Genomic DNA, 27032 nt, shown 5'->3' on the forward strand with positions numbered 1-27032 from the left:
TATGATCTATGACTATGACCCTTCACCCTGTAACCTATGGTAGCAGGGTGAAAAAGGAGCCACAATTAGTGATACTCGCCCCCAGTACCGAATACTTAAAGAAAACCCTCTACCGTTTGGAATGTTGTCAGTAATTGTGAGGTTACATATTTGGTAGAAAAATTGCAGAAATGTGATTGTTTGAAGGAAGACACTGAATTCTGAAGCACTCACTCCTTGACAATTCTTCACAAAACTTCATTGTTTAGTTCAGTTGCGTCCAATTCACGGGCGCAGTGGCAAACCAGAAGGAGAGAGACAGACTTCATGGTGGATCAGCTCAACACGCCCTGCAACATAAAGACATCAGGATCATCTCGGAGACGTGAAACGGGGTTGCCAGCCACAGTGTTCATTCACAGTGAGGACTGCATTGAGACACGGACTGACCACAGCTCGCACTCACAGGAAACATGGGCCTGCGATCACAGTCCCCGCTGACAGGGAGGTTACAGCACAGAGACGCCTGCACCAGCTACACCCCTCCCCACTCGAAGAGACATCGACACTGGCTCACAATCTCTAACCGCAGTCCATTTCAGCAGCAAATCATCGCTGTGACAGAGCCTCTGATTATAGTCCCGACTCAGGGCTTGTAATCAGTGCAGGGGCATAGGCAGGAATTTTACCGTCCCGCCAGCCACGGGAATTGGAGCAGGCGAGGGGGCGGAGCACGGAAAGGTCCGATGACCTCGGGTGGGATTTCACGGTTTTGGGATGGGCGCAGCTGTAAAATCTCGCCTGTTGTCTCAGATCACACTCGCCATTCAGAGAGATAATCACAGGGACCGGGTCACCGAGCACAGACCCTGATCAGAGATATTTAAGAACAAAGGGGCAAACTTTACTATTCCGCTCGGCGCAGGTGTGGGGCGGAACATGGAACATCAGTTCACATGGGGCAGGATTTTCCGGTTTTGAGGTGAGCGCGGCTGGAAAATCTATCCCAAAGAGTCCCTACAGTGCAGAAGGAGGCCATTCGGCCCATTGAGCCTTCACCTACAACAATCCCACCCAGGCCTCATCCCTGTAGCCCCACGTATTTACCCTGCAAACCCCCCTGACACGAAGGGACAATTTAGCATGGCCAATCCACCTAACCCACACACCCTTGGACACTAAATGGTAATTTAGCTCGGTATGGCTCCTGCTCTTCCCAAGACCGCAAAAACCCCACCCAGGAGCGTGAATGATGCCCAATCCATCATTCAAACCAGCCTCCCATTCATTAAATCTTTCTACACTTCCGACTTCCTCGGCAAAGCCGCCAGCATAACTAAGGACCCCACGCACCCTGGACATTCTCTCTTCCACCTTCTTCCATTGGGAAAAAGATACAAAAGATACAAAAGTCTGAGGTCAGGTACCAACCGACTCAAGAGCAGCTTCTTCCCTGCTGTCATCAGACTTTTGAATGGACCTACCTCCTATTAAGTTGATCTTTCTCTCCATCCTGGATATAAAAGTAACACTGTATTCTGCACTCTCTCCTTTCCTTCTCTATGAATGGTATGCTTTGTCTGTATAGCGTGCAAGAAACAATATTGTTCATTGTATCATAATACATATGACAATAATAAATCAAATCAAGTGTTCTCATATACAGGAGTTGTCATAGTGTAGCTATGTGCTTTCACTTTTATGCTTTGTGTCCATTATGGAACCAAATCTTGAGTAATTACTTAATCAGTTCCTTTGACATGGTAGTTTCTGGCACAAAATAACATTGCTACTTTGGACTGGGAATGAAGTAGAATTAAACATCGAAATATGGAAGCTAGAAGCAGGAGTAGGCCATTTAGCCCTTCGGGCCTGCTCCGCCATTCATTTTGATCATGGCTGATCATCACAATTAATATCCTGATCTTGCCTTTCCCCCCATATGCATGACGGCACGGTGACACCATGTTTAGCACTGCTGCTTCACAGCGCTAGGGACCTAGATTTGATTTGATTCCCGGCTTGGGTCACTGTCTGTGCAGTGTTCTCCCCGTGTCTGCATGGGTTTTCTCCGGGTGCTCCGGTTTCCTCCCACAGTCTGAAGGATGTGCTGGTTAGAGTGCATTGGCCATGCTAAATTCTCCCTCAGTGTTACCCGAACAGGCGCTGGAGTGTGGCGACTCGGGGATTGTCACAGTAAGTTCATTGCAGTGCGAATGTAAGCTTACTTGTGACACTAATAAATGAACTGTAAACTTAAACTCTCACCTGTTCTCTTGACTGCAGTTGTCTTCTGTGTCAAGAGATCTGTGAGTTGCAGAGGGATGCACCTGCTCGCTATTTAACAACAGTCGAATTTGCTGGTGTGTATGTGACAACCTTAAATGGGCAAAGATTGCACATGTCCTTGAAGCAGTTGCAAGATTTGTGTGATTAATGTGGTAGTGTTGCATCCTCTCTGTTACTGGGTTACAAAGATATTGACTGTGGTGAATCATTGCTTTCATTCGGGGAGGTGTCAGAGGGGTGAGAGTTGATCTCAGTATTCGCAGGTGGTTGCATAGGAACATTGGAATTGGGAGCAGAAGTAGGCAATTCAGCCCTTCGAGCCTGTTCCGCCATTCAATCAGATCATAGCTGATCTCTCCCTGGTCTCAAATCCACCTCCCCACCTGTTCCCCACATCCCCTTATCCCTTTTTCAATATCAGAAATATATCCATCTCCCTTTCGAAACCTTTTAATGATTCAGACTCCAACGCGCTCAGGAGCAGCGAGTTCCATTGCGAGAAGGAGTTTCTCCTCATCTCAGTTTTAAATCTACTGCCTCTCAACCCATATCTGTGGCCTGTTGTTCGAGATTGCCCCAAAAGAGGAAACATTTGGACACAATACTCCAGATGTGGTCTCACCAACACCCGATACAATTCAACAACACCTCTGCTTTTATACACCATCCTTTTGCAATAAATGATAACGTCCCATTTGCCTTTTTATTACCTGCTGCACCTGCAAACCGCCTTTCTGTGATTCATGAACACAGACTCCCAGATCCATCTGCCCGGACGCATTTTGAATCTACTTTCCATTGAGGTAATAATTTGCCTTTCTATTTTTTTTGGACAACCCAGCACTGAAGTAAATTAATCCATCCAGTGTGGGTTTCCTCCAGTGCTCCGGTTTCCTTCCACATTCCAAAGATGTGCAGGTTAGGTGGATTGACTATGCTAAATTGCCCCTTAGTGTCCAAAGATGAGCAGGTTAGGTGGATTAGCTATGCTAAATTGCACCTTAGCGTCCAAAGATGTGTAGGTTAGGTGGATTGGCCACGCTAAATTGCCCCTTCGTGTCCAAAGATGTGTAGGTTAGGTGGATTGGCCATGCTAAATTGCCCCTTAGCGTCCAAAGATGTGTACGTTAGGTGGATTGGCCATGCTAAAAGTACCCCTTAGTGTTCATAGATTTGCGGGTTAGATGGATTGGCCATGCTAAATTGTCCCTTACTCTTGAATGTTAAATTACTCCACAGTGTCAGGGGAACTAGGTGGTAAATACGTGGGATGACGGGATAGGCCCTGAGTGGGATTGCTGTCGGTTTGGTGCAGGTTTGATGGGCGGAATGGCCTCTTTCTGCACCCTGAAGATTCTATGATCCGATGAGAACCAAAATCTCTCTGCATTAACCTTGAATGTGCTCACTGTTGGAGCATCTAGAAACCAAAGGCTCGCACTATTTAATCAAAGAATGTTCCCCAATCTCTTATCCTTGGCCTTACGTTCTAGATCCTTCCATCAGAGAAATAAAATCCCTTGTCTCGTTGAATGTGAACACTTGCCGTACTTCTAAATTCCAGAGAGAATCGGCCAACGAAATGAACCATTCATTATTGAAAGATCCTATCCTTCCGGGAGAGCCGATTCACCGTGTCGAGGGGTGGAGCAGGTTCGAGGGGCCTGAAGAATAATTCTTTAATTGTAATGTTTTTATCCTTGCCACTTGGGTCGCTCAGTTCCCCATGTTCATTCAGCTGCACTTTATCTCGAAATCATACATCCACCCCTTCTCATATTCTTCTTGTCAATTCTCCTTATTTGAGCATCACATCTTTCACTCTTTTTATTCTAAAAACTTATCCTGTACCCTTCAAATATAACTGCGATTCCTCATTGAGATATCTCCGAATCCCTTTTTACCTTCACAAAGCAACATACTCATTTTATGAGGGGCAGCACTGTAGCACAGTGGTTAGCACTGCTGCCTCGCAGCGCCAGGGACCCGGGTTCGATTCCCAGCTTGGTTCACTGTCTGTGTGGAGTCTGCATGTTCTTCCCCAAGTCTACGTGGGTTTCCTCCGGGTGCTCCGGTTTCCTCCCACAATCCAAAGATATACAGGTAAGGTGCCTTGGCCATGCTAAATTGTTCCTTAGTGTCCAAAGATCTGTAGGTTAGGTGGATTGGCCATGCTAAATTACGCCTTAATGTCCAAGCATGTGTAGATTAGGTGGATTGACCACGCTAAATTGTTCTTTAGTTTCCAAAGATGTGCAGGTTCGGTGGATTCGCCGTGCTAAATTGCCTCTCAGTGTCCAGGGGATTAGAAAGGTAAATATGTGGGATTGTAGGGATAGGGCCTGGGTGGGATTGTTGTTGGTGCAGACTCAATAGCCTCCTTTCTGCACCATGAGGATTCAATGGTTCTGTCTGCCCTGGAGAGATTCGAACCCGGGTCCCCAGAACATTAGCTGAGTTCCTGGATGTCCAGTGATAATACCACCTGGCCATCGCCTCGAAGCATGCCTGCATTAACAGAAAACCTCCCTTGGCACAGAGCTTTCAAGCACTCAATGCAGGTACACAGGGGAAGATAGTCAGGGAAGCTCCATCATAGTTTCACAAGTACAGAGGCACCTGCTGAGATTTTCCAGCATTTTCGCTTTTGGTCAGAGGCAGCACACATTGTTCAAAGTTTTAAAGTTTATTTATTAGTCACAAGTAGGCTTACATTAACACTGCAATGAAGTTACTGTTAAACTCCTCCAGTCGTCACACTGGCTCCTGTTCAGGTACACTGAGGGAGAATTTAGCATGGCCAATGCACGAAACCAGCACGTCTTTCGGACTGTGGGAGGAAAGCAGAGCACCCGGAGGAACCCACACAGATAACTTGCAGACTCCGCACAGGCAGTGACCCAAGCCGGGAATCAAACCTGGGTCCCTGGTGCTGTGAGACAGCAGTGCTAACCACTGTGCCACCGTGTCGCAAAGTGAAGTTCCAGAGTCGTCTTCTCTTCACACACTTGATGGAGAATTGAAACTTAGGTTAGATACAAACCTCCCACTCTTGATCTGGGCAGGAATGGCAGCGGGTAACTGCAGAGGAATTGTCTTGTTCTGAATCGCTGAGAATGCAGACACAGCAGGAGGTTGGATTATGGTGTGGAAGTTGCCACTAAATATTGGGGACAGAGCCGTGCTGCACAGGTGAAAGTCTATTGGTGCTTCCTAAATGTCAACACTGCGCTAGAAATAACAGCAAGTCGGAGGGAAAGGATGATTTTTCTTTCTTTATTCTTTCATAGGATGTGGGCACAGCTGCCACGGCCACCATTTAATGTTCATCCTCAATTCATAGAATCATAGAATCCCTACGGTGCAGAAGGAGGCCATTCGGTCCTGAGAGTCTGCACTGACAACATTACCACCCAGGCCCCATCCCCGCAACCCCACACGTTTACCATGGTGAATCCCCCTAACCTGCGCATCTTTGGACACTAAGGGACAATTTAGCATGGCCAATCTACCTCATGGGTACATCTTTGGACAATAAGGAATACCTTAGCATGGCCAATCCACCTGACCCACACATCTTTGGACACGAAGGGGCAATGTAGCATGGACAATCCACCTAATCTGCACATTTTTGGACTTGAACTGAAAGATTTACTCAGCAATTTCAGAGGGTAATTAAATGTCAGGCACATTGCTGTGGCTCTGGATTCACATGTCGCCCAGACCACGTAAGGATGGCAGATTTCTTTCTCTAAAGAACTTTAGTGAACCAGGTAGCGTTTTTCTGACAATGGTTTCATGATCATCAGTAGATTCTTAATTCCGGACATTTTTTATTGAATGGCCTACTCCTGCGACTATGTTCCTACACTTACAGATTATTAGAGATGGCTGCTTCAAAGTGCTTCTATTTTTGAAATGGAGCTGGCAGGTTGAATAATATATCATAGAAGGAAAGACTAAGTCGGTTAGGATTGCATTCACTGGCGTTTAAAAGTGTGAGAGGGCACCACATAGAAACTTATAACTCGAACAGGATAGATTCAGAAAGAATGTTCCTGATGGTGGGTGAATCCAGAACTCGGGATCATAGTTTGAGTATAAGGGGGTAGGGTTTTTAGGACTGAGGTGAGGAGAAATTTCTTCACCCATGGGGTGGTGAATGTGTGGAATTCACTACCACAGGCTGTAGTTGAGGCCAAAACATTGTGTGATTTCAAGAAGAAATTATCTATATTAGCTCAAAGAAGTTTACAGCATGGAAACAGGCCCTTTGGCCCAACTTGTCCATGTCACCCAGCTTTTAATTTTAAGCTAGTCCCAATTGCCCGCGTTTGGCCCACATTGCTCTATACCAATCTCACCCATGTAACTGTCTAAATGCTTTTTAAATGCCAAAATTGTACCCGCCTCTGGCAGCTCGTTCCAGACACTCACCACCCTCTGTGTGAAAAAGCTGCATCTCTGGACCCTTTTGTATCTCTCCCCTCTCACCTTAAACCGATCCCCTCTAGTTTTAGACTCCTCTACCTCTTGGAAAAGATGGTGACTGTCTACTTTATCTATGTCCCTCATTATTATTTAGACCTCAACAAAATCACCCCCAAGTCTCCGATGCTCAAGGGAACAACATGTCGCAGTCTACCCAGCCTCTCCTTATATCTGAACCCATCAAGTCCCGGTAGCATCTAGTAAATTTTTTCTGCACTCTTTCTCGTTCAATAATGTATTTTCCATAATAGTGACCAGAACTGTACACAATATTCCAAGTGTGGCCTTAACAATGTCTTGTACAACTTCAACAAGACATCCCAACTCCTGTATTCAATGTCCTGACCGATGAAACCAAGGATGCTTTCTTCACTATTCTGTCCACCTGTGACTCCATTTTCAAGGAGCTATGAACCTGTACCCCTCGATCTCTTTGTTTTATAACTGTCCCAGCAGCCTACCATTAACTGAATAGGTACTGCCTTGGTTCGATCTACAGAATTGCATCACCTTGCATCTATCTAAATTAAACTCCATCTGCCATTCGTCAACCCACTGGCCCAATTGATCAAGATCCCGTTGCAATCCTAGATAACTTCTTCACTGTCCACTAAGCCACCAATCTTGGTGTCATCTGGGTGGCACGATGTCACAGTGGTTAGCACTGCTGCCTCACAGCACCAGGGACCCGGGTTGGATTCCAAGTTTGGGTCACTGATGTGTACTGCATGTACTCCCTGTCTCTGCGAGCGTTTCCTATGGGTGCTCTGGTTTCCTCCCACACTCCAAAGATGTGCTGGTTAGGTGCATTGGCTGTGCTAACTTCTCTCTCAGTGTACCCAAACAGGCGCCGGAGTGTGGCAACTAGGAGATTTTCACAGTAACTTCATTGCAATGTTAATGTAAATGTAATTGTGACATGAATGAATAAACTTTAAAACTTTAATCATACTAACCATGCCTCCTAAATTTTCATCCAAATCGTTGATATAATTGACAAATAACTGTGAACCCAGCACTGATCCCTGAGGCACACTGCTGGTCACAGGCCTCCAGTTTGAAAAACAACCTTCGCCAACCATCCTCTGACTTCTGCCATCAAGCCAATTTGGTATCCAATTGGTTCCCTCACCCTGGATCCCGTGAGATTGAACCTGATGCAACAACTTACCATGTGGTATCTTTTCAAAGGCCTTGGCAGAGTCCATGTAGACAACTTTGAATACACTGCCCTCATCTGCCTTCTTGGTTACCCCTTCAAAAATCTCAGTCAAATTTGTGAGACATGATTTTCCATTCACTAAGCCATGCTGACTGTCCCTAATCAGTCCTTGCCTCTCCAAATGCCTGCGAATCCTGTCTCTCAGAATACCTTCCAAGAACTTACCAACTGCAGACGTTAGGCTCACTGGCCTGTAATTCCCAGGCTTTTTCCTGCAGCCCTTCTTAAACAAATGCCACCCTCCAATCTTCAGGCGGCTCACCTGTGGTGTCGATTATTCAAATATGTCTGCGAGGGGACTTGCAATTTCCTCCGTAGCCCCCCACATTGTCGCTGGACTACGAATCCAGAAATTCAGCGAATATTCCAGGGAGTCACGTTCCTTTAGGGAAGGAAATCCACTACCCTCCTTACCCCAGTCAGGTCTACATGTGACTCCAGAGCCATCGCAATGTGGTTGACTCTGAACTGCCCTCTGAAATGGCCTAGCAAACCATTCAGTTCAAGGCCAACAAGAGATGGGAAATATGTTGGCCAGCCAGCAATGCCCAGATCCCATGAACTAATAAAAACAAAGGAATGGTGGAGTTGGCTCACAGGGCTAATGGTCTACTCCGGCTTCTACTTTCTCTGTTTTTATGTTTAATTTAGTTCAGTCTGCTTTACTAAAACACAGGTATAAAGATCTCTGTATATGATCCAAAATGTTCAGTGTAATCAGTTCTTAGTCATCCTCGGGGCATCGAGGGGTGGGACCAATGGGAAGACAATATAGAAAAGCTCATATTTTTTTCCTGATAAGTCCCAGTGAAGGTGCAGAGATAAATAATCTTTGGAATCTTCCTATCTTCTTGATGCCTTTGCTTCCTTCCCTGACTTTCAAATTGCTTCACTTGATCAAACATTGTTCAGAAAAACTGGCCAACTCTAAGCTACCTAACACAGGGTGGCACAGAGGTGAGCACTGTTGCCTCACAGCACCAGGGACCAGGCTTCAATTTCTGCCTCGGGTGCACTATCTAAGTGGAGTTTGCACGTTCTCCCTCGTGAATGCGTGGGTTTCCTCCGGGTGGCCCGGTTTCCTCCCACAGTCTGAAAGATGTGTTGGTTAGGTGGATTGGTCATGCTAAATTGCCCCTTAGTGTCCCAAGACTTACAGGTTAGGTGGATTGGCCATGCTAAATAGCGACTTAATGTCCAAAGATGTGCGGGTTAGGTAGGTTGGCCATATTAAATTGCCCTTTAGTGTCCAGAGATGTGTAGGTTAGGTGGATTGGCCATATTAAATTGCCCTTTAGTGTCCCAAGATGTGCAGGTTATATCGATTGGCCATGCTAAATTGCCTCTCATTGTCCAAAGATATGCAAGTTAGGTGTATTTGCCATGCTAAATTATCCTTTCATGTCAGGGCCACAGGCAGGGTAAATACGTGGGGTTGTGGGGATAGGGCCTGGGTGGGATTGTTGTTGCTGGAGGCTCGATGGGCTGAATGCACTGCTAGTGTGAGGCCTTCTACCGAAATAATTTGCGAATCATTGCGAAGGGATATGTCACTCCATTTCTCAGCTCCTCTCTGAATTTCCTCTGGGTGATGGCATAAATAAAGGTGTTTGTGCAGCAGCTCAGGAGCTGAAGCATGAATCCAATTTCCCGAACAAATGTCGGGAGAGGAACTGGATACCCCAAGTAATCAAATCGTTTCAGTACAGAGCACAGCATAAAGACCACCCACAAAAGTATGAAATTCCCTGATATAATAAACAGCAAAATCATGGATTTCCGTCGACTCCTCACCTCCGGGTCACTGGGATTCTCCCCACTGCTCTGACTCTGGAGTCTCCTGCGGGCTCTGTTGGCCACGTTAATGTTTCTCACGGTCAATACATTGAACAGTAGGACCAAAATAAATGGAATAAAAGGAGTTATGATGTAATGAATCAATTCAATGATGGACCAGGTCAATGAGCGGAGTACAGTGACTTTCATGTTGCAAAACCACGGACTGTTCGAAAGTGAATATTCACCCGTATACATAAAATACCAGAAAATGTTCTTCAAACAGCTCAGTGCAGTCACTGTCCCAAGGACCACAGTGGCCGTCTTTGTAGTACAGTACTTAGTCTTCAGTTTTTGCGAGCGGATAGCTACAAATCGATCAAAGGTGAAAGTGACGGTGAACCAGACAGAACAGTCCGTGACGGCATAAAGCAGGATGGCGTGGAAATTGCACAATCTGACGTAGTACAGAAAAGTTGAATGTTCCCGATAAACAATCGGAATCTGCCTTAATATAAGGTCGATGATAACGACCATTAGATCCGCCAAGGCCATTGCAACCAGATAGCTGGTTACACATTTCGAGAGACCACACTTGCCCCGAGACATGATCACGATCGTCACAATGTTAACTGCAACCACAAGGAGAGGGTAGAATTATTCACCAACCGCCACAATGTATATTTTTAAATTCATTTTTGGGACATGGGCGTCGCTGGCTGGCCAGCATTTAATGCCCATCCCTAGTTACCCTTGGAGGGCAGTTGAAAGTCAACCACATTGCTGTGGCTCTGGGGTCACATGTAGTCCAGACCGACTAAGGATGGCAGATTTCCTTCCCTAAAGGACATTAGTGAACCAGGTGAGTTTTTGCGACAACTGACAATGGTTTCATGGTCATCAGTAGATTCTTAATCCCACATATTTGTTAATTGAATTCAAATTCCACCAGCTGCATTGGTGGGAATCGAACGCAGGCCCCCAGAACATTATCTGAGTTTCTGGATGAATAGTCTAATGATAATACCAGTTGGCCATTGCCTCCCTGAAATCTAGGGCTGAATTTTATCGTCCCGCCTGCCACGAGAATTGGAGTGGGTGACGGGCAGACCATTGAAAGTTCTGTTGACCTCGGGCAGGATTTTCTGATTTCGGGGAGGGCAAGGCCGGAAAAGCCCGCCCCTAATGTATTTTACATGAGCTAATGGACATTTTCTGGCACAGTGGTTAGCACTGCTGCCTCACAGCAGGTTCGATTCCAGCCTCGGGTCACTGTCTGTGTGTAGTTTGCACGTTCTCCCGGTGTTTGCGTGGGTTTTCTCCGGGTGCTCCGGTTTCCTCCCACTCTCCAAAGATGTGTAGGTTAGGTGAATAGGCCGTGTTAAAGTGTCCCTTAGTATCCAAAAGTGCTTAGATTAGGTGGATTGGCCATTGTAAATTGTCCCTTAGTGTCCAAAGATGTGCAGGTTTGGTATTGGCCATGCAAAATTGCCCCTTAGTGTCTAGAGATGTGGAAGATATGTGGATTGGCCATGCTAAATTGACCCTGAGTACAAAGAACTACGAAAATTACAGCACAGGAACAGGCCCTTCGGCTCTCCAAGCCTGCGCAGACCATGCTGTCTGACTGAACTAAAACTCCCAACTCTTCTGGGGACCATATCCCTCCATTCCCATCCTATTCATGTACTTGTCAAGGCTTAAAAGTCACTATCGTTTCTGCTTCCCTATTTCCTCTAACATCCACCACCTTCTGTGTTAAAAATGTGCCTTGTACATCTCCTTTAAATCTTGCCCGTCAAATTTAAACCTATGCCCCCTCGTAATTGACTCTTCCACTCTGGAAAAAATCTTCTGACTATCCACTCTGTCCATGCCTCTCATAACCTTGTTGACTTCTATCAGGTCGCCCGTCAACCTCCGTCGTTCCAGCAAGAACAAAACACGTTTCTCCAATCTCTGCTCAAAGCTAATGCCCTCCATACCAGACAACAGCCAGGTAAATCTTTTCTGTACCGTCTCCAAAGCCACCACATCCTTCTGGTAGAATTGAACACTATATGCCAAGTGCGGCCTGACTAAGGTTCTATAAAGCTGCAACATGACTTGCCAATTTTTAAACTCAATGCCCCGGCTGATGAAGGCATGCATGCCATGTGCCTTCTTGACTACCTTCTCCACCTGCTTTGCCACTTTCAGTGACCTGTGTACCTGTACACCCAGATCCCTCTGCCTATCAATACTCTTAAGGGTTCTGCCATTTACTGTATATTTCCTGTCTGTATTTGATCTTCCAAAATGCATTACCTCACATTTGTCCGGATTAAAATCCATCTGCCATCTCTCCGCCCAAGTGTCCAGCCGATCTGTCTCCTGCTGTATCCTCTGATGGTCCTCAATTCTATCCACAAATCCACCAACCTTTGTGTCGTCCACAAACTTAGTATTCAAATCAGTTACATTTTCCTCCAAATCATTTATATATATTACAAACAGCAAAGGTCCCAGCACTGATCCCTGAGGAACGCCACTTGTCACAGCCCTCCATTCAGAAACACACCCTTACACTGCTACCCGCTGTCTTCTATGACCGAGCCAGTTCTGTATCCACCTTGCCAGCTTACTTCTGATCCCATGCGACTTCACCTTCTGCACCAGTCTGCCATGAGGGATCTTGTCAAAGGCCTTACTGAAGTCCATGTAGACAACATCCACTGCCCTACCCTCATCAATCATCTTCGTCACTTCCTCGAAAAACACGATCATGTTAGTGAGACACAACCTCCCCTTCACAAAACCATGTTGCCTCTTGCTAATACATCTACTTATTTCCAAGTGGGAGTAAATCCTGTCTCGAAGAATCCTCTCCCATAACTTCCCTACTACTGACATAAGGCTCACCGGTCTGTAATTATCTGGATTATTCTTGCTACCCTTCTTAAACAAAGGAACAACATTGGCTATTCTCCAATCCTTTGGCACCTCCCCTGTAGCCAGTGCGGATACAAAGATTTCTCTCAAGGCCCCAGCAATTTCCTCCCTGGCCTCTCTCAGTATTCTGGGATATATCCCATGAGGCTCTGGGGACTTGTCCACCTTAATGTTTCTCAGCAACCCCAATACCTCCTTCTTTTTGAACTCAAAATGTCTCAAACTATCTACACACCCTTTCCCAGACTCATCATCCACCATGTCCTTCTCTTTGGTGAATACTGACACAAAGTACTCATTTAATACCTATCCCGTTGTCCCTGGTTTCACGCATAGATTCCCTCCCCTGCCCTTCAGTGGGCCAACCTGCTCCCTGGCGACCCTCTTGCTCTGTATACATGTACAAAAACCTTGGGTATTTCCTTAATCCTGCTTGCAATGATTTTTCGGACCCCTTTTAGCCCTCCTTACTCCTTGATTAAGTTTATTTGTATTTTTCTTATATTGCACACTTGCTTTGTGTGTTCCCAGCCTCCTGGCCTTGATAAATACTTCCTTTTTCTCATTGACGAGGCTCACAATGTCTCTTGTTATCCAAGGTTCCCAAAACTTGCCATACTTATCCTTCATCCTTCCAGGAATGTGTCGGTCCTGAATCCCTATTAGCTTACACTTGAAAGCCTCCCACATGCCAGTTGTTGACTTGCCCTCAAACATCTGCCCCCAATCTATATTCTTGCCTAATATTGTTGTAATTAGCCTTCTCCCAATTTAGTACCTTCACTTGAGGACTACACTTATCCTTATTCATCAGTACCTTAAAGCTTACTGAATTGTGGTCACTGTTCCCGACCACCTGGCCGGGCTCTTTCCACAATACCAGGTCCACAATGCCCCTTCCCTAGTTGGACTATCTACATACTGTTTCAAGAAGCCCTCAGGGATGCTCGTTACAAACTCTGCCCCATTCATGCCCCTATCACTCAGTGAGTTCAAGTCAATATAGGAGAAGTTAAAATCTCCCACCACAACAACCCTGTTACTTTTGCACCTTGCCAAAATCTGCCTACATATCTGTGCCTCTATCTCCCGCTGGCTGTTGGGCGGCCAATAGTAAACCCTCAACATTGCAACTACACCCCTCCTATAACTGAGCTCTACGTATATTGCCTCACTGTATGAGCCCTCCGAGGTTTTCTGCCACAGTACAGCTGTGATATTCTCCTTAACCAGTACTGCAACTCCCCCACCCCTTTTCCATTCCCCTCTATCCCGCCTGAAACATCTCTATCCTGGAACCTTAAGCTGCCAATCCTGTCCTTCCCTTAACCAAGTCTATGTAAGAGCAACAACATCATAATTCCAAGTACTAATCCAAGCTCTAAGTTCATCTGCCTTACCTGTTACACTTCTGACATTGAAGCAAATGCCCTTCAGCCTACCAGACCCTCTTTGATTAGCAACCACACCCTGCCTGCTTTTTCTCTGAGTCTTACTGGCCCTACTCTCTGGCTCCCCTTTAGTTAATTCACCTGCGCTTTGGTTCCCACCCCCCTGCCAAACTAATTTAAATCCTCCTGTGTGACACGAGCAAGCCTCCCGGCCAGAATATTTCTGCCCTTCCAGTTTAGATGCAACTTGTCCTTCTTGTACAGGACCCACCTGCCCCGGAAGAGATCCCAATGGTCCAGATATCTGAAACCCTCCTTCCTACACCAGCTGTTTAGCCACGTGTTGAGTTGTACGATCTTCCTATTGATAGCCCCACTGATACTTGACACAATCCTGAGATTACAACGCTCAATATCGTGCTTTTTAACTTTCTACCTAATTCCCTGAACTGCTGCTGCAGGACCTCATCACTCTTCCTACCTATGTCGTTAGTACCGATATGTTCCACGACATCTGGCTGTTCACCGTCTCCCTTCAGAATGCTTTCTGCCGGTTCAGAGACTTCCTGGACCCTGGCACCAGGGAGGCAACAGATTATCCTGGAGTCTCTTTCACATACACAGAAGCGCCTATCTGCACCTACAATTATAGAGTCCCCTATAACTATTGCTGTAGTGTTCTTTGTCCCTCCCTGCTTCACAACAGAGCCAGCCGTGGTGCCGCTGCTTTGGCTGCTGCTGCTGTTCTCCCCTGATGGGCCATCCCTCCCCAAAAGTATCCAAAATGGCATACTTGTTAGAGAGGGGAATGACCACTGGGGATTCCTGCACTGACTGCCTGTCCCTTCTAGCGGTCACCGATCTATCAGCCTGCATCTTGGGTGTGACGACGTCTCTAAAGCTCCAACCTATGATGCTTTGCGCCACCTTCATGCTCCTAAGTGCATCCAGCTGCTGCTCCAACCTATCCATATGGTCTGTAAGGAGCTGCATTTGGGTGCACTTTCTGCAGATGTAGTCGTCCGAGAGGCTGGAAGGTTCATGGAGCTCCCACATCTCACAAGTGCAGCACTTGGCCCCACTGACCGACATTTCTGGCACCAATCAAATTATTTAAGAACATTTATAATACTCTCACCTTCACTTTTACCTTCTCACATGGCCTTTTTTTGGTTAGAGGAGGATGAAGTGAGGGGAAAACTAATGTGTTGAAATATGTACAGTTTAGATGGATTGGCCAGGCTAAATTGTCCCTTAATGACCAAATAGCTGTACATTTGGGGAATCATTGGGGGAAATGCATGGGGTTATGGTGATAGGGCCTGGGTAAGATGCTCGGTCGGAGAGTTGCTGCAGCCTCGATGGGCTAAATGGCTTCATTCTGCACTGGAGGGATTCTATAATTTGTATGACTTATTTTGCGAATTCCACTATTTCCCACGTGGCGACAAGACACCACGTTCGATGTAAAATATTACAAAATACTATATTTCATCGCTGCAGATACTTGACAAATTTCAGTTCATTGATGGAGAATCTTCATATGCATATTCATAGAATCCCCTACCGTGCAGAAGACAGAATGAACGAATGAAAGACAGATAGAGAGAGAAAGAAAGAGGGAGAGAGAGAGAGAGAGAGAAGAGAAAGAGAAAGTGTGAGGCAGAAAGTGACTGTGAAAAGAAAAAAAGAACGAAAGAGAGAGAGAAAGTAAAGGAAAAGAAAGAAAAGGAAAAAGAGAGACAAAGAAAGAAAGACAAAAGAATGAGAGAGAGAAAGAGAAAGAGTGAGGGCGAGAAAGAGAGACAGAGAGAAAGAGAGAAAGAAAGAAAGGAAGAAAGAGAGAGAGAGACAAAGAGAGAGAGAGAAAGAAAGAGAGAGAGAGAGAGAGAAAGAAAGAAAGAAAGAGAGAAAGAAAGAAAGAGAGAAAGAAAGAAAAAGTGTGTGTGAGAGAGAAAGAGAAAGAGTGAGGGCAAGAAAGAAAGAAAGAAAGAAAGAAAGAGAGAAAGAAAGAGAGAAAGAAAGAAAGAAAGAAAGAAAGAAAGAAAGAAAGAAAGAAAGAAAGAAAGAAAGAAAGAAAGAAAGAAAGAAAGAAAGAAAGAAAGAAAGAAAGAAAGAAAGAAAGAAAGAAAGAAAGAAAGAATGATCAATGCTCATAACACAATCCAATCATTCCAAGACTCTTGATTGCCCTGGAGATAGGCAGTGACTTACCCGGGACCCCAATCGCAGCCAGGATGAGGAAGTAAATCTTTTCGACCTCGTAAAGTGCCCAAAGGATCTTCAGCTTCATCAGAAAACTTAGAGACATCTTCTCCTCTGTTCAGTCCGGCCGGTTTGGTGTTTGTTGGGAGAAATTCTGCCTTGTACATTTTACGAGGATCCTCTATTTATGGGAAGGGAAAAAGGAAGGTCAGGAAACAGGGTCCCGTGATGCCTGGACTTACTTCCAGTCAGTGAACAAACAAAGCTGGAATCTAACGCTCCAAAACTCTTAACAATCACAGCGGAGTTTCCAATAAGAAAATTCCCTGAAGACAATCAATCATAGAATAGAAACCCTACAGTGCAGAAGGAGGCCATTCAGCCCATCGAGTCTGCACCGACCACAATCCCACCCAGGCCCTATCCCCACATATTTACCCGCTAATCCCTCTAACCTACACATCTCAGGACTCGAAGGGACAATTTTTAACTTGGCCAATCAACCTAACCCGCACATTTTGGACTGTGGGAGGAAACCGGAGCACCCGGAGGAAACCCACGCAGACACGAGGAGAATGTGCAAACTCCACACAGACAGTGACCCGAGCCGGGAATCGAACCCGGGACCCTGGAGCTGTGAAACAGCAGTTCTAACCACTGTGCTACGGGATTCTGTAATTTTGAGAGGAATTTTCACAGATACTTTTCTTAACATAGAAACAAAGAAACTAGAAGCAGGAGTAGGCCATTCGGAACTTTGAGCCTGCTCCACCATTCATTATGATCTTGCCTGATTATTAAATTCAATATCCTGATCCCCACTTACCCCCATATCCTTTGATCCCTTAAGCACCAAGAGCTAAATCACACAACGTTTTGGCCTCAACTACTTTCTGTGGGAGTGAATTCCACACACTCACCACCCTCAGGGTGAAGAAATCTCTCTTCACCTCAGTCCCAAAAGGATTACCCCTTATCCTCAAACTATGACCCCGAGTTCTGGACTCCCCAACATCCGAAAAATTCTTTCTAAATCTACCCTATCTAATCCTGTTACAATTTTGTAAATTTCTATGATATCCCTTCTCACTCTTCTAAACTCCAGTGAATATAATCCTTACCAACTTAATCTCTCCTCATATGACAGACCTGCCATCCCAGGAATCAGCCTCGTAAACCTTCGCTGCGCTCCCTCGATAGCAAGGACATCCTTTCTCAGATAAGGGGACCAAAACAGAACTCCAGTTGTGTCCTCAAAAAGGCCCCGTGCAATACTCCTATCCAGTAGAAAATAAGTATAAAACTTTGTTTGTAGGTTAGGGTGGATTAGCAGCGTAAATATGTGGGGTTACGAGGATAGGGCCTGAATAAGATGCTCTGTCGGAGAATCGGTGCAGAGTCGAAGGGCCAAAAAGCCTCCTACTGCACTGGAGGGATTCGACGATCGTTTCTGTGACTCAGTTAAAAAACAGACAGAGGAATTTCAAGATTTTAAATCTTACTATTTTTTGGTGGCACGGTGGCACAGTGGTTAGCACTGCTGCCTCACAGTGCGAGGACCTGGGTTCGATTACCAGCTTGGGTCACTGCTTGCGCGGAGACTGCACGTTCGCCTCTGCATGGGTTTCCTCCGGTTGTTCCAATTTCCTCCCACAGTCTGAAAGCCTGGTTGGGGGCATTGTCCATGCTAAATTCTCCCTGACGCCAGAATGTGGCGACGAGGGGATTTTCACAGTAACTTCATTGCAGTGTAAATGTAAGCCTCTGTATGGCACTGATAAATAACACTTAATCTAACAGAAGGAAGTCATGAATCAAGGAAGTAATGGGGGGACGGATGGCGGAAAGGAAGGAATCGTGGCAGGATTCAAGAGAGGATGGTGAAAAGGAATTAACAATGGAAGGTACAAAGCATGAAAAGTGGCCTGGAATGAAAGAAGGAAGAGGGAAGGAGGGAAGCATGGCTGAACGGAGGAGGGAAGGAAGAAAGACAGGGACGAATAAATGAAGAAAAGTAGGAAGAAGTTTGGGAACAGGGAAAGAGGGGAGGAATGAAGCCAGGCAGGAGGAAGGGAAGGAAGGAAGGAAAAGCGATGAAGGGAAGGGCGAAGGAAAGTAATAGAAGAAGGAATCTAGTAATTCTTGTAATTTTAGCATTATGGTCTCAATTGTTGTCCATGATAACATTTGGGAGGCGCTGGACTCTTAATCCAGAAACTCAGCTAATATTCTGGGGACCTGGGTTCGAATCCCGCCACGGCAGGTGGTGGAATTTGAATTCAATAAAAAATATCTGAAATTAAGAATCTACTGATGACCATGAAACCATTGCCGATTGTCAGAAAAACCCATTTGGTTTTCCACTTTAAGGAAGGAAATCTGCCATCCTTACCCGGTCTGATGTACATGTGACTCCAGAGTCACAGCAATGTGGTTGAATCTCAACTGCCCTCTGAAATGGCCGAGCAAACACTCAGTTCAAGGGGCAATGAGGGATGGGCAATAAATACTGGCCAGTGGGTGATGCCCACATCCCCACAAATGAATGCAAAAAATGCCAGGCCCTAGAAACTGTTGATGACTGAATCTTCTACAATTTCAAATATTATTTTCATTGTCATACTCAGCTAGCAGAGGAACAGACTAGAAACCGTTACATCAAGAGCTTGCATGTCATCATTGCTCCTCAATCGACAGGCGGTGGCTTAGTGGTATTGTCGCTGGACTAGTAATGCAGAGAGCCAGGGTAATTCTCTGGGGACCCGAGTTCAAATCCCACCATGCAGATGGAGGAATTTAAAAAATGGAACTCAAAGTCGCATGGTGGTGATATTGCTTGACTATTAATCCAAAAACTCAGCGAATGTCTGGGGGACCCGGGTTCGAATCCCGTCACAGCAGATGGTGGGAGTTGAATTGAATTTTAAAAAATTGAATTTAAGAATCTGCTGATGACCAATAAAACCATTGTCGATTGTCGGAAAATCCCATCTGGTTCATTAATGTCTCTTTAGGGAAGGAAATCTGCCATCCTTACCTGGTCTGGCCTACATGTGACTCCAGAGCCACAGCCAATGCGGTTGACTGATAAAATACCTCTGAAACTCAGTTCAAGGGGCAATTAGGGATGGGCAATAAATGCTGTGCCAGCCAGAGGTGCCCACATCCCCATGAATGAAGTAAAAAATAAATGAGCTTGTAAAACACAAAGACACAACTAGATTTCAGCAGATTTTAAAATTGAATTGCACTGCCTGGGAGGGTGGTGGAGGGGGTATGCCTCACATCCTTTAAAAATAACCTGGATGAGTACTTGGCATAACATTCAAGCCTTTGGGCCAAGTGCTGGCAAGTGGGATTAGGTTAGCAGGTCACGGCATTTCATGCTTGAGTATGGACTTGATGGGCTGAAGAGCCTGTTCTGCACTGCAGTATTCTGCGATTCTGTGATTCTGAGTTGATCTTGGAACAGGAACCAACGTGGCTCAGTGACATTGGTGATGGGAGAAAAGGACATCATGAGATTGAATTTATTGATGGAACAAAGCGGGCACTACTAGTTAGAATCTAGTCCGAAAGTAGAATCTAGCTGCAGAAAGCATGGGTGAGGGTTTCAGCATCAGGCAGTCCGGCGGAGACTGCGGTTAGAGAAGGTGGAATAGACTATCTCAGTCTTGACGTAGATGTCTGGCAAGAATTCAACACAATGGTCAACTGGGGTGGCGGGGGTGGGGTGGGGGGGGGGTCGCTGGTGGTTAGGACTTTGAGCAGGGCGGCGTGGTGGCACAGTGGTTAGCACCACTGCCTCACAGCGCCAGGGACTCGGGTTCAATTCCGGCCTTGGGTGACCGTCTGTGTGGAGTTTGTACATTCTCCCCATGTCTGCATGGGTTTCCTCTCGGTGCTTCGGTTTCCTCCCACAGTCCAAGGGTGTGCAGATTAGGTGGATTGACCATGCTAAATTGCCCCCTAGTGTCCAAAGATGTGCAGGTTACGTGGATTGACCATGCTAAATTGCTCCTTCGTGTCCAACGATGTGCACGTTAGGTGGATTGGCCATGCTAAATTGCCCCTTAGTGTCCAAAGATGTGGAGGTTATGTGGATTGGCCATGCTAAATTGCCCCTTAGTGCCCAAAGTTGTGCATGATAGGTGGAGTAGTCATAGCAAATTAATAAGAACATCAGAACATAAGAACTTGGAGTAGGCCATCTGGCCCCTCAAGCCTGCTCTGCCATTCAATAAGATCACGGCTGATCTTTTTGTCGCCTCAGCTCCACTTACCCGCCCACTCAGCATAACCTTAATTCCTTTACTGTTCAAAAATGTATCTATCCTTGCCTGAACAACATTCAATGAGGTAGCCTCAACTGCTTTACTGGGCAGGGAATTCCACAGATTCACAACTGTTTGAGTGAAGAAGTTCCTCCTCAACTCAGTCCTAAATCTGCTGCCCCTTATTTTGAGACCATGCCCCCGAGTTCTAATTTCACCTGCCAGTGGAAACGACCTCTTTGCTTCTATCTTATCTACTCCCTTCAGAATCATGTATATTCCTAAAAACTCTCCCCTCATTTTTTTCCGAATTACTTGAAAATTATCTGAAAATTGTCCCTTTGCGTTCAAAGATGTGCAGGTTAGGTGGATTGACCATGCTAAATTGCCCCTTCGTGTCCAAAGATGTGCAGGTTAGGTGGATTGGCCATGCTAAATTGCCCCTTCGTGTCCAAAGATGTGCAGATTAGGTGATTTGGCCATGCCAAATTGACCCTTAGTGTCAGGGGGATTTGCTGGGGTAAATTTGTTGGGTTACAGGGATGGGGCCTGGATGGGATTGTTGTCAGTGCACACTCGATGGTCCGAATAGCCTCGTTCTACACTGTAGGGATTCGATAAACAGCCTGATTTAGCCTCAGTGGAGCTGAGCCCATGGAAAGAGCAGTCATGATCTTATTGAATGGCAAAGCAGGCTCGAGGGGCCAGATGGCCTTCTCCTGCTCCTAGTTCTTATGTTCTTATGTTCTCAGCCGGTGGCCAGAGGGTGGGTGTGGATTCCGTGACTATTGGATGCAAGTGGCGACAGGGCCAAAGTCAACGGTTACATTCTTCCCCAATACCTAACTTGAAGGAAGATTTTGGCTGAAATTCTCTGGCCGTTCACGCCGGCGGGATTCCCCGGTCCCACTGGCAGCGCATTCCTGCCCGGGGGTTCCCCGCCGGTCTGGGGTGACGGCAGGAATTTCCATTGACAGTGCTGGGACCGGGGAATCCCGTTGTTAGCAAACAACTCGCCACCTCCCGCTGGCAGGAAGCACGCAGCTGCGATGCAAGAGAATCTCTCCCCCTTCTCGTTTACTGCTGATTGCCAGTGCAGTAATTTGACAGTTAATGGCAGGACATTAACTGGTTAATGATAGGGGGATTGGTGGGGGGGGGGGGGGGGTGCGGTGGGGGAGGATATATCCACATTGAATGTGGTGCTAACCTTTTGAATAATTAGAACATCGAACATGGAACAGTCCAGCATAGGAGGAACAGGCCTTTTGGCCCACGATGTTGTGCCGAACACCAGATCATCGATATCCTGTCCTGGTCTCTCCATGTCGACGCTTTAGTTAAGAAAGCCCACGAATGCCCCCACTTTCTCAGAAGATTAAGGAAATTTGGAATGTCAGCTACGACTCTCACCAACTTTTACAGATGCACCATAGGAAGCATTCTTTCTGGTTGTATCACTGAATTGAATGCAAGTGCGGCCTAACCAAAATGTTATAAAGCTGCAACGTGGCATCCCGACTCTTGCACTCAATGCCCCAACCAATAAAGGCAAGTGTGTCATAGGCCTACTTTACCACCCTGTCAACTTGTGTGGCCACAAGATTGAACCCCAAGATCCCTCTGCACATCAATGCTGTTCGGGGTCCTGCCATTAACTGTATACTAAGCCTTAACATTTGATCTCCCAAAGTGCAACACCTCACACTTGCCTGGATTAAATCCCTTCAGTAGTAGGTCTCCATTCAGCCTTCGCCACTCCAGAGAAAACCACCCGAGTTTGCCCAGCCTCTCCTTATATTTCATATCCTCTAATCCTGGCAGATCTGCTGCTCTCCCAAGCCGCAAGGAACTACAGAAGGTCGAGAATGTAATACAATCCATCACAGAAACCAGCCTCCCATCCATTGACTCTGTCTACAGTTCCAGCTGCCTCGGCAAAGCAGCCAGCATAATTAAGGACCACGCACCCTGGACATTCCCTCTTCCACTTTCTTCCATCGGGAAAAAGATGCAAAAGTCTGAGGTCACGTATCAACCTATTCAAGAACAGCTTCTTCCCTGCTGCCGCCAGACTTTTGAATGGACCTACCTCACATTAAGCTGATTTTTCTCTACACCAGAGCTATGACTATAACACTATATTCTTCACTCTCTCCTTTCCTTCTCAATGAACGGTATGCTTTGTCTGTGTAACGCGCTAGAAACAATACATTTCATTGTATGCAAATACATGTGGCAATAATAAATCAAATCAAGTCAAATCAAATCAAAGAACATGTAGTTAGTGGTGTTCAAGAGGGATCAGTGCTGGGACCTCTGTTGTTTGCAGCATACATGAATGATTTGGAGGAAAATGTAGGGGGTCTGATTAGTAAGTTTGCGGATGACATGAAGGTTGGTGGAGTTTCTGATAGTGCCAGGTATTGTCAGAGGATACAATAGAATATAGATAGATTGGAGACTTGGGCACAGAAATGACAGATGGAGTTTAGTCGAGACACATACGAGATGATGTATTTTGGAGGATCAAATTTAGGTGTGAATTATACTGTAAATGGCAGAACCCTTAGAAACATTAACATACAGAGGGATCTGGGCGTGCAAGCCCACAGTTCCCTAAAAGTGGCAACACAGGTGGTCAAGGTCAGTAAGAAAGCATATGGCATGCGTCCCTTCATCGGCTGGGGAATTGAGTACAACGTCGGCGAATCATGTTGCAACTATATAAAACCTTGGTTAGGCAGCATTTGGAGTATTACGTGCACTTCTGGTCACCACACGACCAGAAGGACATGGAAGCTTTGGAGAGAGTGCAAAACAGGTTCAGCAGAATGTTGCCTGGTCTCGAGGGTGTTGACAATGAGCAGAGGTTTAATAAACTAGGATTGTTTTCACTGGAAAGACGGAGGCTGAGGGGAGATAAAATTATGAGAGGCATAGACATGGTGGATAGTCAGAGGCTTTTTCCCGAGGGTGGAAGTATCAATTACAAGGGGCCACAGGTTCAAGGTGAGTGGGGGAAAGTTTAAGGGAGATGTGCGGGGGAAGTTTTTCACACAGAGAGTGGTGGGTGCCTGTTGCCAGAGGAGGTGGTGGAAGCAGGCACATTAGCAACATTTAAGAGGCATCTGGATGGGTAGACGAATAGGGAGTGAGTTGAGGGATAAGACCAAGTAAGGGAAGGTTTTTTTTAGTTTAGTTAGGGCATCATGATTGGCAGAGGGCCAAAGGGCCTGTTCCTGTCCTTTTTTTTTGTTCTTTGTTGTTATGACGCCAAAGTAAAGTAATCCCTTCTGCCTGCCCTTGGTCCATATTCCTCTATTCCTTGCATATTCATGTGCTTATCTGAAAGCCCTTAAACGCCCCTAACGTATCTGTCTGCACCACCACCCCTGGCAGCGCATTCCAGAGACCCACCACTCTCTGTGTAAAAAAACTTGCCTCTCACGAGTCCTTTGGAATTTCCGCCTCTCACCTTAAGTGCATGCCCCCTAGTATTAGACATTTCAACTCTGGGAAAAAGGGTTTGCCTCTCATCATTTTACGGACTTTTATCAGGTCCCCCCTTAGCCTCCACCGCTCCAGAGAAAATGACCCCAATTTGTCCAGACTCTCCCCATTGTTCAAATCCTCTAATCCGGACAGCATCCTGGTAAACCTCTTCTGTGCCATCTCCAAAGCCTCCACATCCTTCCTGGGATGTGGCAACCAGAATTGAATACAAGTGTGGCCTAACCAAAGTTTTGTAAAGCTGCAACGTGACATCCTGACTCTTGCACTCAATGCCCGGACCAATAAAGGCAAGCATGCTATACGCCTTCTTTCCCACCTTGTCTACTTGTGTGGCCACTTTCAGTGCGCTATGGACTTGAACCCTAAGATCCCTCTGTACATCAAAGCTGTTCAGGGTCCTGCCATTAACTGTATACTTACCCTTAACATTTGATCTCCCAAAGTGCAGCACCCCACTTGCCTGGATTAAATCCCTTCTGCATTAAACTCCAGGAAAAATATTCTGACTCTCAACCCTATCTCGGCCTCTCATCATTTTATAGATTTCTATCAGGTCTCCCCTCAGCCTCCGCCGCTCCAGAGAAAACACCCTAGTTTGTCCAGCCTCTCCTTATAACTCATATCTTCGAATGCTGGCAGCATCCTGGTAAACCTCTTCTACAGTAATAGGAAATAGGAACTACTGCAAGAGTAAATCTGTGGGCAACTCAGTTATGTCGAAAGAAAATGGAAGCACAATTGGCTTGCAAAAGGCCAACTAATCTGTAACATTGCAACAATTCTTGGCAATAATGGTTATTCAAAATAATGTTGTGTCATTCTCAAATATCAATATTGATGCAAAACAATGTTTAATCCTGCATTTAGAATACCGCATATTGCACTGGTCACAGCAACACAAGTGTAACATGGAGATACAGCAAGGGTGCAGAATCATAGAATCCTTAGAGTGCAATTCTTCGGGGAGACGGGGCCTCATGGTATTATCGCAAGACTATTAATCCAGAAACTCAGCTAATGTTCTGGGGACCCGAGATCGAATCCCACCACGGCTGATAGTGGAATTTGGAATTCAGTAAAGAAGCCTTCATTGGCTGGGGCATTGAGTTTAAAAATTGGCAAGTCATGTTGCAGCTTTATAGAACCTTAGTTAGGCCGCACTTGGAATATAGTGTTCAATTCTGGTTGCCACACTACAGAAGGATGTGAAGGCTTTGGAAAAGGGTACAGAAAAGATTTACCAGGATGTTACCTGGTATGGAGGGCATTAGCTATGATCAGAGGTTGGAGAAACTTGGTTTGTTCTCACTGGAACGACAAAGGTTGAGGAGCGATCTGATAGAATTCTACAAGATTATGAGAGGCATGGACAGAGTGGATAGTCAGAAGCTTTTTCCAAGGGTGGAAGAGTCAATTAAGAGGGGGCACAGGTTTAAGATGCCAGGGGCAAGGTTTAAAGGAGATGAACGAGGCAACTTCTTTACACAGACAGTAGTGGGTGCCTGGAACTCGTTGCCGGGGAGGTAGTGGAAGCGGATAAGGTAATGACTTTTTATGGGGTTCTTGACAAATACATGACTCGGATGGGAATAGAGGGATATGGTCCCCGGAAGGGTAGGGGGTTTTAGTTGAGTCGGGCAGTATGGCCGGTGCAGGCTTGGAGGGCCGAAGGGCCTGTTCCTGTGCTGTAATTTTGTTTGTTCTTTGTTCTTTGTTCTTTGGGGGTGGCACAGTGGCATAGTGGTTAGCACTGCTGCCTCTAACTTCGATTCCTGGCTTGGGCCACTGTCTGTGTGTCGGTTGCACATTCTCTCCATGTCTGCATGGATTTCCTCCAGGTTCTCCGGTATCCTCCCACAGTCCAAAGATGTGCAGGTTAGGTGAATTGGACATGATAAATTGCACCTTAGCGTCAGGGGGGCGAGCTAGGGTAAATACATGGGGTTGTGGTGATAGTGTCTGGGTGGGATTGTGGTCGGTGCAGACTCGATGGGCTGAATGGCCCATCAAGTGATTTGATAAGCATCTGGAATTAGGAATCTCCTGATGGCCATGAAACCATTGTCGATTGTCGGAAAAACCCATCTAGTTGACTGGTGTCCTTTAGGGAAGGGAATCTGCCATCCTTACCCGGTCGGGCCCAAATGTGACTCCAAAGCCACATCATGGTGGCTGACTCTGAACTGGTCTCGGGCAATTAGGGATGGGCACCAAATGGTGACCAGCCAGTGACGCCCATGTCCCACGAATTAATAAAACAATGTTCAGCCCAACGGGCATGCACCAACTCTCTGACAGAGCAACTTTCCCGGGGCCTCTCCCTGTAACCCTCCGCAAATTTCCCATGGCCAATCCACCTAATCTACACATCTCACTAGAAATGGGGCTTGAATGAAATCAGTTTTAGGATTTTAAAGAGACTGGTGTGACGATACTGTGCCTTGAAGAAATGTATTTTAACCATGTTCCTTTGCAAGATTCTGTCGGTGCCATGCCATCTGTTACCGGTGTCCTCTAATGGTTACTGAGGCAGTACAATTCATATCATGATAATTGATTTTAATTTGGACCAATGCAGAGTTCTGGGGTTTAATGGAGATTTGGAGATGGCTGAGTGGAATTTGATCTGGGGGTGATTGACAGGTCAGATCATAGGCCTGGGGATAGTTTGTTTCCACAGAGAATTCCAGTTTTTAGTTTTGGTTCTCAGTTGCTGCTAGAAGTGGAGTGGAGTCACCGGTAGACAGAATGATAAAGAAGGCATTTAGCATGCTTGGTTTCATTGGTCAGAACATTAGATACGAGAGTTGGGACGTCTTGTTGAAGTTGTACAAGACATTGTTAAGGCTGCACTTGGAATACTGTTTACAGTTCTGTTCACTTTATTACAGAAAGGATGTTATTAAACTAGAAAGAGTGCAGAAAAGATTTACTCGGATGCAACCAGGACTTTTTCCC

The sequence above is a fragment of the Mustelus asterias genome, chromosome 31, assembly GCF_964213995.1.
Source record: "Mustelus asterias chromosome 31, sMusAst1.hap1.1, whole genome shotgun sequence".
Lineage (NCBI taxonomy): Eukaryota > Metazoa > Chordata > Chondrichthyes > Carcharhiniformes > Triakidae > Mustelus > Mustelus asterias.